This window comes from Excalfactoria chinensis, chromosome 15, assembly GCF_039878825.1.
Source record: "Excalfactoria chinensis isolate bCotChi1 chromosome 15, bCotChi1.hap2, whole genome shotgun sequence".
Lineage (NCBI taxonomy): Eukaryota > Metazoa > Chordata > Aves > Galliformes > Phasianidae > Excalfactoria > Excalfactoria chinensis.
The window spans coordinates 11419668-11433791 of NC_092839.1; the positions used below are offsets into that span (position 1 = coordinate 11419668).

At 41.1% G+C, this 14124-nt stretch overlaps 1 long non-coding RNA gene across 1 annotated transcript; it reads right to left on the reverse strand.

Annotated features, from left to right (window-relative positions):
- Nucleotides 1-7182: 7182 nt before the first annotated feature.
- On the reverse strand, nucleotides 7183-10760 carry LOC140259237 (uncharacterized). Its single transcript, XR_011905373.1, has 3 exons — nucleotides 10689-10760; nucleotides 10440-10521; nucleotides 7183-7746 (listed from the first exon to the last, which is right to left on the reverse strand). It is a non-coding gene; the product is annotated as an uncharacterized lncRNA (long non-coding RNA).
- Nucleotides 10761-14124: the final 3364 nt, after the last annotated feature.

A 14124-nucleotide genomic window follows, 5' to 3' on the forward strand; every position in this document is an offset into this window, starting at 1 on the left:
GAAGGGGTAGATCCTGGCTCCACCTCTTCCAGTTTCTCAGATACATTGCTTACACCTGAGCTCCCTTGGATTGGCCCTGCCTTACCACCAGGTGCTCCATCACTGGTGCAAACCAATTGGTAGTCCATCATCCTCACAGAGTGGTTCAGATATCTGTTCTTATATATTTATTCCAGAGGCTGAAGCTGTCCAGATGAACACAGGGAAGCCAAAGTAAGTGCTGATTCTGCAGGGTTGGGTAGAGCCCTGTGGAACATCACTCTGCACCTTTTGTGTTTTAAATCCCCTTATGTGCTGCCATGCACTCACTTCCAATTGGCTCTTTGATAAGTGAAATCCCATGCAGACACATAATAAGGATTTGGTATTTTCTTGATAGAAAACACTAATACTAAAGCAGCTGGTAGAGGTGGGGGGAAGTACCAAGAGAGACTGTTGAGTTTTTATCTTGCAATCTGTCAATAATCATGAATTGTTGCCCTGGGAGGAAGGCAGTGAAAGAAACCAGGAAAAGAAATCAGACAGCAGGTGAGGTGAAACGTGAGAGCAGAAGGGATAGAAGGAGAAAAGAAAACCAAGCCAACCTTTCCCCTCCTCTGCCTGACACTTTAGGAACTGACTTATTAGTCTGTTTCTTTAGGGAAAAGCAACAGCAAAAACCAATTTGTAATTAATTTTCTTCCTAACAAACTTTATAATGATTCCTAATAGCTATTTATTTTGGCAGTGTTATGAAGCAGCACTGCTCCACACAGCTGAGGTGGTTACCATCGAGGGAATGTCTGCACATTCTCCAGGTGCTGAGCAGCCCATGAACTGATGGGCACTGCTCTTTGGTTTCCTCCCAAGGAAAATGAAGCCCAGTTCTCCCTCTGCACCCTGACTGTGAGATGCCACAATGCAGGACTGCCACAAGGAGCCAGTGAACTGCAGTAAGGACACCACCAAGTGCATCCACCTGTAGGCATTACTGAAGGAATGTGACTCACATGAAGCATATGAAAAAGAGCCCTACAGATTTCATCTTCCTCAGTGCTAGCAGAAAATCAGAGCCCACTATGGCTGGGTAGTGAGGAAACCTGTTTGCAATAATTACTGCCTGGTGAGGGAATGAGGCAGGGAAGAAATATGCCGTGGCCCTGCACATAACTTTCATAGAAGCCAAACAAAATTCTAGCTTTGAAGAATTTGGAATATACTGTAAATCTGGAATTAGGAGGTCTGTGTTCCTCCCTTTGTGAGAAGCAGCCTCTTAAATCCAGCCTGAGTGTGAAAATGGGGGGGAAATGGGCAGGCTGATGAGTGCTAGAACTAATAAATTTTGATTCCTATGGATTTGTATTGCCTGATTAAATAACTCTGCCTGAATTCTACCAAGAATTGCTGTCATCTGCATCTGCCGGTTTCTGTAGGTAGCTACCATCTCCTGACTTAGTCCTGCTGATATATACTGATCCCCTGCAATATTTTCCAGCAGAGAGGCCCCTGGAGCCTGGTGCTGCCACAGTCACAGTGTTCCGAGCAGCCTGGCTATACCCGGCCTGTCATAGTCCCTGTCAATGGTGATACCTGAATGCTGAGGACTGAAGCAATCCACCAGCCCATTTCTTTCCTCCAGTGCCTCCAGTATCGAATAGTCCCCACAGTTAACTCTCCAGTAAGGGACCATGTATGGCTTCAGGTGCATCTCCTTCTGTGCTGAGAGTTTGAAAGCTGTTCTCTCCCAGGTCATGAGCGAATTTCTAGAGCTCAGGAATGTATATATCTGTGGTAAAGCTTTTTCAATAACAAAGTGTTTATAGTGCTGCTGGCTGCTGTAGATTCTCCGGTGTTTAATAAGCCATGAACTCCCACTGCCACTTTTCTCACTTGCCTGAGAAAACTGAAATAGAACAATGGCAGCTCCCAGAGAACACGGAAGGACAGATGCAGGCATGTAAACTTCCCACCCACTCCCAAAGTGAGGATTTCCTCAGGGAGCCAGGCTAAAACGAGAGAAAATATCCTCAAAGAAACTGTGCTTTACATATCTGCTAGAGACTGTAGTGCCTTGCATACAAAATGGATGTCTACCTCAAAGCCAGAGGACCCTCGAGAGATTTAAAGGCATAACATACAGCGAAGGAATTTGTAATAGCTATCCAGCTCAATACAACATTGAAGAATTTCTATTTTTTTTTTGGCAGAATGAGCTTTTCTGTTACTACTTTAAAAACCATCAGAGAACAGAGCAATCCTTTAGCAAACGTCATCAGCAAAAACGTATGTATTCTGCTATTTATTAAGCTACTCTGTGCTAATTTGTTTTAGACACTGGTTTCAAATTCCTTTTGCCAGAGTTGTTTTTTGCTGTTAAGAGCAGGATGGTTTAGCATGGCAGGTGCAAGAGTGTCTTCTCTACACTCAGATACAGTCTGAAACTCTGCCAGCAACTGGAAAAGGCCCTGCAGACACAGTGCTATGGGAAACTGCCTCTGAAGCTGGAGAAATTCTCATCCACAGCCCATCCAGATGGCTGGGGCTCCTCTACCTGACTTGTCAGCACTAGGCATTGTCAGCTGTGCACTCACATGGAGTTTCCCAAGGATCAGTGAAAGCTGATGGACTACCTGGCTTACAACTAACTGTAGAAGGAAAATTCTTGACAATATTATCCTACTAACCTCTCATTCCCTTTTCTGACGTGTGTGTATTTTTTCAGGGAAAGGGGTTTCATACCAACAGGCACGGCTGGCAGCAGGATGTAGCCTCCTTTCTGCAGCACTGACAGCACATCAGCTGAAGATCATGGCCTGCACTGAGCCAGGAGTAAGCTCAGAGTCAATCTCAGAGTCAAGGTCTACACTCCCTGGGAAGCTGGCATAGTTAAAAATCCAATGGGTCAATCCTTAGTGCTTGCAGCTAAATCATTTCATCCAGGAGATCTTGGAAAAGTCTGCAAGCTTCCTTTTCCAGACAGGTACAATGATATCTGGGGCTGCATTGCACTCTCCCCAAGTGGCCCATTTGCTCTCTGTGTGTCACTGGGCAAAGGACGTGAAGGAGAAGGTTTAGCTGTGAGGCTTGACATCTGTGACTCTTCATATAGATCAGACAGTTTGGCACATTAAAATAATTAACAGCCCAATAAATCTTACCTGCTGTAATTACTCTAGACTTTACCAGAAGATTCAGAGAAATAACCAGATCTTTTCACAGTATTATACACAAAACAGCCGTTCTACACAGTTGGCAATTTGTTTTTTCCAAGTGTCAGCCTAGAGCAATAATTTTGGAAATAAACATGAAAAATCCTTAGCTTCTGTCAGCTTACAGCAGTTTACACTCCGGTATCAGGCATTTCTCATATGCACCAAGAAATGCCGACTGTGACACAGTCTCACTCCTTATATTTTGCAAAATCAGATATGATACATCACATCTAAAAAAAGAAAGCCCATCCATTTGCTGGCTGCTGTATTCCCTGAACACTGTTGTTAAAGACTAAATAAAGGCCTCAGGCATAAAATAACCTACCAAGAAGAAATATTGATGGTACTTTTGAAAGCTAAATATGGTACTTTTGCAAAACAAAGCAAACCTTCAACCAATTCCAACCCTGATTTTATTAAAATAGTTACGTGAAATTTTCATTTCATGTGTAATAATAATTGGAAGACTTTGGTGCATTGCCAAGAACTGTGTGTATCTGCAGAGTCTGCAGGGTTTGTTAACCTGTGCAGGATTCAGTTTCCCAGCAGGTAAGAGCAGAAGCTGTGCTTTGCGAGACGTCACCTGTTAGGTACTCTGACTAGTGGGCTTTCAGGAGCAGGGTTTGGCACCCAGAGCACTTCCTAGAATAACCTGAGTTGGAAGGAACCTTTGAGGCCATTGAGTCCAACTCCGAATTCCCAGTTTCAGTGGGAATGAAAGTCCTACTCTGCTAGTAGCCAATATTTGTCCATCACAACATGTCGACCTTAGAAGAGTAAGAATCAAAAGTCCACCTGGAAGCTCATTACTTAGAGCAAATGTAGCAGGAATTTAGTACAAACTCTTACATAAAACACACCATGAGGATCAAACCATTGAGATTACTTCTATTTCTGTATATATTTCCAATGTAAAATTGGAAAGAATTCTGCTTGGGGAAGGCTTGCTTTGTGTTTTGTTTTGTGGTTGTTTGTTTTTATTTCATTGTAATGTGGGATAGAAAATTATGTGTTCTGGCTACCAGTATTGGCTGACTTCTTTATGTATCTTATTTATTGTCTGAGTCTACATTATTTCTTTCTTTGCCAATATAGACACTTTCATTACTGCTGAATACAGACTAAATGAAAATCTGTGGTCTATTGTACGTTCGTTCCCTTTTCATTGCCTAGGAAACCATGAAAGATTAGCAAGGCAAACTGGTGAAGACACAGAATATCCATCATCTGAATGTCTGTGTGGAAACGTATCCCAGATATTAATGCTGCTGTGACAGCAAGACAGTGGATTTCTATATCTAAGGCACAAAGATGTCAGCAAATCCCTCCTCAAACTGCAGAAGTGAATAGTTCGGGGCACATTGCCTGGTCTGCCCCTGCCTTGCCCCAACTGCGTTCACCATAGCAAGCTGCACACGACCATCTTATCCTGGGATTCTTTTCATCAGCACTGTAATTCTGAGAGCTATCCATTGCATGCTTCGCTCTGGTACATGCAGGTACTGACTGAGTTGCCCAGATAGTGCTGCAATATCTGAATGTGCTATTGCACCATGCAAAACCCAGCAGATTTTTTTCCTTCTTGATTTCCTTAAAAGCCTTCCTCTCTGCTGCAGTCATCAAAGAAATTACAGCCCATCCGCCCCAACACACCCTCCTGGTCTCACTGAATTCCTGCACCTTCTGCCTTTGCGGTGCAGAGTATTGGTCCAGCCAGGGCTCTGTCCCAGAGCAGCATTTCCTCTGCCTGGTCTTACACCTGCCTGTGCTGAAACATGCCATGGGAGTCATTAAAATCCCATCACTTGCAGTATCTCCTTTTTTAAGGACAGAAATACATTACAATTACTGCAAATGCCCAAGGCAATGAATCCTGAACCTTTAGCAGCATCCCTTGTATGCATGTCTTCAGTCCTTTTTTGCAAGCCAAATATTTGATGGAATTACAGTTCTGACATCATGAAAGGAAATGGTTATCTGTTACTTTTCCTTGTTTCCCAGCCTGGGGCATCTGTCTTTGCAGATGACAGCAGTAACAGAAAGGACTCTTATTCCTGTAACCTGAAGTGCTCTGGATCTCAGACACATTACAGGCTGCCGTTGACACTTTGTTCATACGCTCGTTGAAAGAACTGCAAACTCATCATTATAGAGATATGCAAATCCCTCTTTTGTTTTCAAAGAAACCCTTTAATTGTCTATTTTTCACCCTCAGATTTTTCCCAGCGGTTTCATAAGCTGACGCGACAAAATATCAGTTCATTACATATTTAAATATAGGACCGATTTGAAATAATTTATCTTCACTCTGGGAGCAAATTCATCTATTATTATTCTGTGAATAATATCCAAAAGAACAAACTTAAGCCCTTCGCTCCTATTTGCATTACACTGCAGAAACACAGGGAGAGCTGACAGACCATTTATTTTTCTGTAATAAAATAGGTGTTTTTTTTTGTTTACTATTTTTTATTCTTTTTTTCAATTGTAGGTGTTTAAAAACAAACAGTGCTCTGAAAAACTGAAAGAATCCCATGAAGTCCAAATGTCTCCATGGACTGGCTGCTTCAGTGATCCATGTAAACACTTTAAGCGTGTTAAACCCCAAGTTTTGGGCCTCAATCCCCTACTGAGATGTAGGTACGTGCCTTTCTCCATTCCTGCTCCTCCTTAACCAAAAAGACCTTCTACCACTTAGTGGCTTCATACCTGAAGTAAAACCTGCACAGCAGTTCTCAAACATAGCTGAACCATGATATTCCTGGCATGGACTGACAGCAACTCCTCTCACTGCCATTTTAGAGCAGGGAAACAACATTTCATACAGATGATGGGGAGTAACATTAACCTGTTTGATCCAATTTGATATTTGATCAGATATATTTCTACATTATATCTTCCATTTCTGGGGGAAGGGAGATTTGCCTTGATGGGCACACACTGAAATTCATAGCTCCTCATTGATAATGTAATCACAGCATTGCATTAATTGATCTTATTCAAGATGACTGCTACACTCTGCGCAGGCTGTCCCAGAGATAAAGCAGGCAGCAGGCTTCTTCTTGATATATTATTCAGTGCAGGAGAATTAACTTCTGACAATGCAAGTTTTGATTCTGGCCGAGTTTCAGAAGCTCTTGTTTGGGAGCCATTCAACAACACAACAAAGCTTTGATCTCCCTTCTCATGAATGATGGAAGAATTCATAGATTTATGGCCTAAAATTTCCACTTTATTAAGCTGTCAAGTTTTGCTCGCTGGCCTACTACAGAGTGAAAAACTAAATTTGATTTAAAGGTCAGAGGAGCTGCATGACACCTACAATCTGCCTTTGAATTGTTTTTTTAACACTAAATGGAGTTTACAAGGAGAGAAAATTGGAGCTGGTCAGCATAAGTCATCCCAATCACAGCATCGTTGGAAAGACAGCTCTGCTTTCAACCACATTAAAGGATATAAAGGAGATGGATCCCAGAGTCCCACACCAATGTATCCATGAAACCTTGAGCAGAATTCTGTGACTGCAGTTGCTACAACTGAGCAAGGGAAAAGCATCAGGAAAATGCTTCTGGTTTTGACTGTCGTTAAAAGAAACTTTAATTTGGGGATATTTTAATCTGAATGCACTGGAGGTCAAAGTGAACTCACAATAATAAGCTCTGACCACTGGTCCCAGCAGACCTGATTATTATCATCTCTGCATCTCTACATCTTTTAATTCAGAAGCCAAATAAAGTCCTGAAAGAAATTACTTTTTCTTTTAAAATAGTTTTACAACTGCTGCAAAATATATTAGCATTTTAATTAAATATATGAAGAATAACAAGGTCCAAGATATACATTTCTGGAAGAATGAAGCCTAATTTAATTTCCACATTCTACGTAATAAAGCTCTTGACACATACAAACTCCTAATATTCTCATTTACTTCTTAGTACAGTCCTTTATCACATAGATAGGAGAACACAATTACAAACTAACTGTTAGGTCTATATGAGGCATTGCTGGGTAACAAAATTTGGTATTATACTGAGTGGAAATCTGTGTTTAAGATAAAAAGAGAGGCAGTTTCCCTCTGTCTCATTAAAGAAAATAGAAGTTCACTCCTAATCACTATCTAATTCCCTAAAGGTGTCAGAGCAGTTGCCCCAAAAGAACATCAGCTTCCAGGACTTCTTCCCTTACATCACTCCCCTGATCACGTTGGACAAGATTGAAACAAATGGAAATATTAGCATTTGTCTGAGAAAGGAGCCAGGAAGTGAACTTGCTGTAAACTTGCTAATTTCAGCTCCAGACAGAGGCAGTGGAACATGAAGCAATGTAAGTAAGAACAATTTTAGCAACACTGTCCCTTGAAAAAGCAGGAAATCAGTTTAAATTTGGGTCCAAGGAAGTAGGCAAGGAGAAGGCTAACTCAGCAGAAGTAGGCTTGCTTCAGATTTCCCACAGTGCCAGGGAATCTTTTCTTTGTTTCCTCTCTGTCAGGTCTCAACACCCCACAAGCTGCTCGCCACAGTTTTAATCTTCATACAAAGTAACTGCTGAGCAAAAACTGTGTTTCCATCCATCATTCCCAGAACATAAACAAAACAGAAGGGGTAGAATTATGAATGAAGATTTGATTAAGGAGTGACAGCAAAGATCTGCAGTAATAAAGGGTTGAATACCACTTGTTTGGATGTGTGCCAGTTACTCGCAATTAATTTCACTAGCTAGCAAGCAGGATGCCTGCTGGATGGTAGTCAGAGCAGGCTTGTTCTGCCCACATTGGTAAAAAATGGATGAGCAGAGACAGTCAGAAGCAGGATGTTTTGTCTGTAAAGCAGCAGACAAGTGACAGAGCAGGACAGCACAGCCCTGGTGTAATGACTTCCCACTCTCTTACTGCAATCCTAAGACCATCCCGCAGCCTGCTTAAATAAAGCCAAATAACATTAGATCAAACCTATGTGGAAAAATACTCATGGTGTACCCACAAGTCCAGTAGAATCATTCTCTTATGCTCTTTAAGATCTAAACTAAATAAAGCCCATTTTTTATCTGCTAGCTGAGGTCTTTAACAAGTCCCACATGGAAGGTGATGACTGATCAATCTATTGAAATTGGGAACAGCCAGCAGTAGCTCTGTGCAAGCTGCTATAGAGAAGATGTAGAAAACAAGATGCAAGTTCGAACATGGGACATTTTCTTTCTCACAGCTCAGAAGGTAGAGCTGTTACAATGCAAAGCAGCTTTTTTGCTGGCTGTACAAGTAAGAACACGAAGGGAGACTAGAGAGTGACTAGAAAGTGAGAGTGCAAGCAAAGACACTGAAGGAAACCAAATGATTCATTTAATTAAAGGGCTGATTAACCTTGAAGATTTGTTTTACTCCATGTTTTATCCACTCTTTTTATGCTGGGATTTTTATTTTTTTTTAAGTCCATTCCTATTGAAACACTTCCAGATTCAGCGTGAGATCGACAGAGTGCATTTTCAGACCCAATCCAACCTCTGCTGCTATCCAGAGTTTAACAAAGTTTTAAACAGACATCAACATTACAAAGGCAAAAAGCTTTTTTTTTTGATGAATTCTCACTGCAGCCACAGTTCTGTGATCCAAACGATTTTATGTCAAAGGCTCTTCCGCCACAGAATAGCAATTTTTTCCCCCCTTTTAAATCTATGATATTAGATGTAAATATAGGACTTCTGGATGGAGATTATAAATTGCCCTCTCAGTTGTTTGTCCAGGCTCAATGTCACTGCAAACCCCAGCCACAGTCATGTTATTGAGATGTCTCTGACAGTCAATCAATGGATGGCAGTTCATTACAACAATATTAGCAATTAATGAGGTTGTATTTAGTCAGTGCCAGGTAATTAAATAGAATGCAAACAAGTGCTAAATATATCTGAAACTTAAAGCTCTGGTATTTTAGTACAGAACTTAAGAGAGAGAAAGAGAGCACAAAGCAGTGAGAAACAGTCAATATCATTTAACCTTTTATCCTTCTGTCATTCTATTCTCAGCCACCTGCCTGCTGAAATGGACTGATTCTAGAGAACATTTGTAACGTTGCTGCATGTACTGAAACTTCCTCAGAGAAGCAGCTGACCTGAAGTTTTACTCAATTAAAGCTGGTCCAAACCACAGGTCCACACTCCTGCACAAAGCAATACTAAATGACTGCTATTTTAAAATGAAGCTTTTCCCTGAGATTCCTTCACATACACAATTCCCCACATGGAGGCCAGAAGAGCAGGAGAGCCTCCCCAGAATCTCTGTTCTGTACAGTTTTGCAGGAAGCCTGCAGAGCAGTGAGTGAAGCTGTTGATCTTGTGGAGTTTTCTGACAGACGCAGCCCAAAGGCAGCCCTTTTCTTGGCACTTCCAGCTCAAAATAGAGAGAGAGTGAAAATCTGCTCCTGGGGATGGTCTGGATCCAGATCCATGTCAGACTATTGCAGGGAATTAAAAATGATTGACATTTCCCTGCTTCAAACAACTGCACATTCTCTACCTGTTCCTGAGTCAGTGTATCCAACAGATGCCACTTTCTCCTCCAAGCCAAATAACACTATTTCATGCAGATGAACAACACAATGATCAAACAAATGTGTAACCAACTGCAGCCACAGACAAACTTCAACCCCAACAGTTCCCGATTGATTTCGGTGAGGTCCCATCCTGTTCAGAGCCCTGCTTAAAAATCTTGCTTCTGGTATTTGGGAATAAAACCACTATCATTTTAACCTTGTTAAAATAAATGTATCAGTAAAGACTCATTTCTAATTTAAGGAGCATAGGTTATATGAGCAGAAATGCACAGACACCAGAATATAAAGTCACATTTTAAAAGTGAGGAAAAGCATAGCATTCTATTGATAAAAACACCTAAAGTCTCTCTCTCTCTCAGTGTTTCTCTTAGGAGCTTTAAACTCAAATGACTCTGATAAAATAGGAAAGCTTCAACTGATTTATTGTTAATAGCAAATAAAAAATTTAAGGGAAAAAATGTACTTTGAGGCATTATTGCCACCGAGGGATCAACAAGGTCTTCAGTTTCCATCTATCTGTAAATAAATCTGTTGAGGATCTATTTTGCATATTCATGGGCACAGTGGTTATAGTAAGCATTACCTCTAAGCAAAACTCTTCAGGCCTTTGCCCAACTGTCTCGTTGGCAGCATAACTTTCATCATTAGGAGTTTCACTGAAAGCTTAATGTTAAAAATGAAATTCTATGAAATTTCCATTCCTTACCTTGTTAGTCAATACTCAGAGGATGGTTTTGTCTTTCCTTAGCATCACTCTGCTGCCTTTCCTCACAACCGTTGCTACCTCTCTGAAATATAAAAGCATTTGTAAAATTATGACGAAGATCCATTTAGAGCATCCTCTCCTTCATTAAAATCAAGAAAACAAGTAACTAAAGCAGGAAACCAGCAAGGCTGAGCAACAACCTTCCGGCCAGATAAAGAAAGCAGAAAAAATAAGAATGAGTAAACTTACCCTTGGAGTACCTCATGCATGCAAAAACCTCCAGAGAGATTACTACATGATACCTTAAATGAGGGCTGGAAGGGGTGGATCCTGGCTCCAGCCCTTCTGGTCACTCATATGCATTGGTTCCACCTGAGCTGCCCTGGGTTGGCCCTGCCTTCCAACCAGGTGCTCCATCACTGCTTCAGGCCCTGACTCAGCATTTCTGCTACATATGGATTTGGAGGCTGCATGTGGGATAAATCAAGGCAGGTTGATAATCTCAAAACAGGAGATATTCATCTGGGAGTCACCAAATGCCTCCAGAAGTTGCTCTTTCTTGTTAAAATGCTATTGTTAAAAAACTATTTTGCTTTTTATTTGGACTTTTGTGCTTCCTGAAATGCAGAACTAAGAAATGCCACAGCTCCACAAAGTTTTCCTTTACTTATTCTAATGTTAATAAAAGAGGAACCAGCAAGAGTGTGAAGTGCTTTATTTTGGGTGTTGGTGGCTGGGTACCACTTCAGATAAATATTAAGTGGAACAATAAACTTAACAGCTCTTCTGAAAACCACCGTGCAGCTCAGATGTGAATCAGTTTTCTTTAACAGTGAAAAACATTTTCCCTCATAAGCATCGTATATTTTTTTCCCTTCTTGAACTTAGTTCAGCAGGGAATTCTCACTCCGTGCTGTTGAAATAAAAGGCCTTAATGCATAACTTTAAGCCAGGTCGTTAATCTTCCATCATTCACCTCCTGTATTATGCCTTAGCTTACAGTTAATGGAATATTTAACTGCCTTAAGAAGAACAATAAATTGAAATCTATGCTTCCCTTCAAGTTTTTAATCCACAACTTCACCTAAACGAAAGAAAAACTGTTGACTGGGAACCATTGGGATGGTTTTTTTAATAGCCTTTCTTTTTTTTTGTAATGAGTATGTTGTGAAATTCCATCTCATAATGTGCAAACAAAAAAAGTGTTTGTGCATCCCTCAGCTTCAAACACAGCAGCCTCCAATGAACAGAGGGGTGTTTCCTTGATTACCCAGAGAGATCGGGAGAAAGCATATGTGTGCTCTTTACTGCTAGATGTGGGGTTCTGAGAACAAAAGCTTTTCTCCCTTGATCCTAAATAATATTCTGTTTAAAGGAAAGCATATCTTTGAGGACAGCTGTCCTCAAAACTATCGCTAAAAATAATGACATCAGAAACTCCCCACATTCCCTCCCTTGCTCACATTGAAATTCCATTCCTAACACAGAAAGTAGATAATAGGAAACCTTTCCCAACTAAAATCTCACCCTAAGTCTTGAAGTGCACTCATCCTGGAGATCACACCAGGTGGGAAACAGCCTGCAGTGATTTCCTACAGAATCCTCAGAGCTGAGTGCTGTTGCTGTAAGCACAGAGCCTGCTCAGCTCCTGCAGGGATGTCCCTGGGGTTCCTGCTGTCATAAGGTGTGCAGCACGTGTGCATGGAAGGCACCACTAAAGAGCTGTTTGGTGGAGATGTGAGATGAGGCTGTAACACAGGGAAGTTCATTCCCCTCTGTTGCTAGTTGCACAGTGCGGCACTGTGACGCTCCAGGATGCCACAAAAGCAGGCTGCCACCAGTGGTGAGATTGGTTGTGCTGCTATGTAAGCTTTGCATGCAAATCAATTACTGCTACTCACACTCTAAAGAGGGAATCTGGGGAAGTTAGGAGCAGGCCCAATGCATCTGAACCAGATGGCCTTTGAAGACATCGTCCAGGAATATATATAGTTGCATCAAGCATTAAGAGGATAAAAACAAGTCAGGAATCTGAAGCGCCTCTCCATCCTCCGCTTATCTATCCCATAGGATAACTCCCCGCTCAGTTAATTCATTCTCAGATAAGTCTTCCAGAATCGCTTTAGCATCAAGTGGATGCAAGCTGCTGGAGAATCAGAGTTTGTCCCTTAAAAGTGCTCCAGTCCTTGCTGTTGTATAAGAGAATTTAAGGCAAGTTATGAGTAAGCCCAATTAGGAAAGTAATATAATTTTATTAAATCACATAAGATACTAAGGGAGCATAATTTAGACATACTCGGTATTTTCCTAGGGAAAAATGCTGTAACCCTAACTAGAGAGAAAATGAATCAGCATAACATAAATTATTTAACATCTAGATCACAATACAACAGTAAAGTTATTTGGCCATCAGGCTACAGCAAGGCAGCTTTAAAACAGTTTATATTAATCATGGAAATTTCTCCTTTTCCCAAACTGTTTTGATTTAAAAGCTTATCTAGAGTTCTCTAGATTTTGTACACTGGGTTTAATGAGGCAGAGAAGGAAGCGAAGGAAGATGGTTTGTGATGTGGGATGGGTGAGCACGGAAAACATCGATAATGGCTTGGTATACACAGCAGTGAAGGGTCTGATGGACTAATATACATTGGCATTCACTGCCAGCATTCCAGCATGTAGATGGCACTTTTCAGAAGCAGAAGGCATGGTCTGCAGAGCTGCATTTCTGTGCTGAACACAGAGAGCAGTCATGCAAGCTCTGATAGCATTTCAGTAGGCACAGCCTGTTGTGATGAGCCGTAATCGGCGTTTACTTCATGGATAAAAAGAGCTCTAAAGTCAATGACAGCAGAAATACAATGTTTTTTTCCTGTTGATTTCCTTCCTTTTGTGCTCCAAAAGTGTTTTGTTTTTTTTTTTTTCCAGTTCAGCCTAGAGAGACCCCAGCTACAGTTCACTTCCATAACGACACAGCTAAGGAAGAGCAACTCATTTCAATCAGATCCTGCTTCTGCTGGCAGCCCCTGTTTGATGGATACATTACCATTATGCCAGTACTTATTACTCAGAAAGAAATGCCTATAGGAGGGTTTGCATCCCGAGCAGCTGATTCTGATCTCCTATTATTGTTCCTTAGTGAGCATAAAGGTAATACATCTGTTATATTTAAGGATACTGCAGAAATATTTTGTCTTTCTGGAATCCCAGCCACATCTCCTGCTTGCTGGGTATGTGCTATGGGACAACTCGTTTTGGGAGTTAATATTTGGGAGTAAATATCAGGTTCCTGTCAGTGAAGCCAGAACAGAACGCATGTCTCTGCATTTCAGCCCACTGAGATTTCTTTCTACTTGTATAACATAATCATTTTAAAAATAATAAAAGCATTTTTACAATATCACATCGAGTTTCTCCAAGCTGCAATTGTTCCTGCACTGATAGTAACAGACTACAATCCCAAATATAAGCTGAGGTTGAGAGAGGAAAAGGGAAAGGTCCGGAGGCTTTTGCTTGAAGGACTGAAACAGTTTTATTTCTCCTTCACAGACTATAGAGCAATTTCACTGTCTCCAGTTTATATGGTGTATAGAAAATTCAGTTTCAAGTGACTGGGTTTAGATTTCCAAGTAGCTGTTAAAATAGAGCCCAAATATAATGGAACATTGCTGTCATCTGAGGGCCCTTT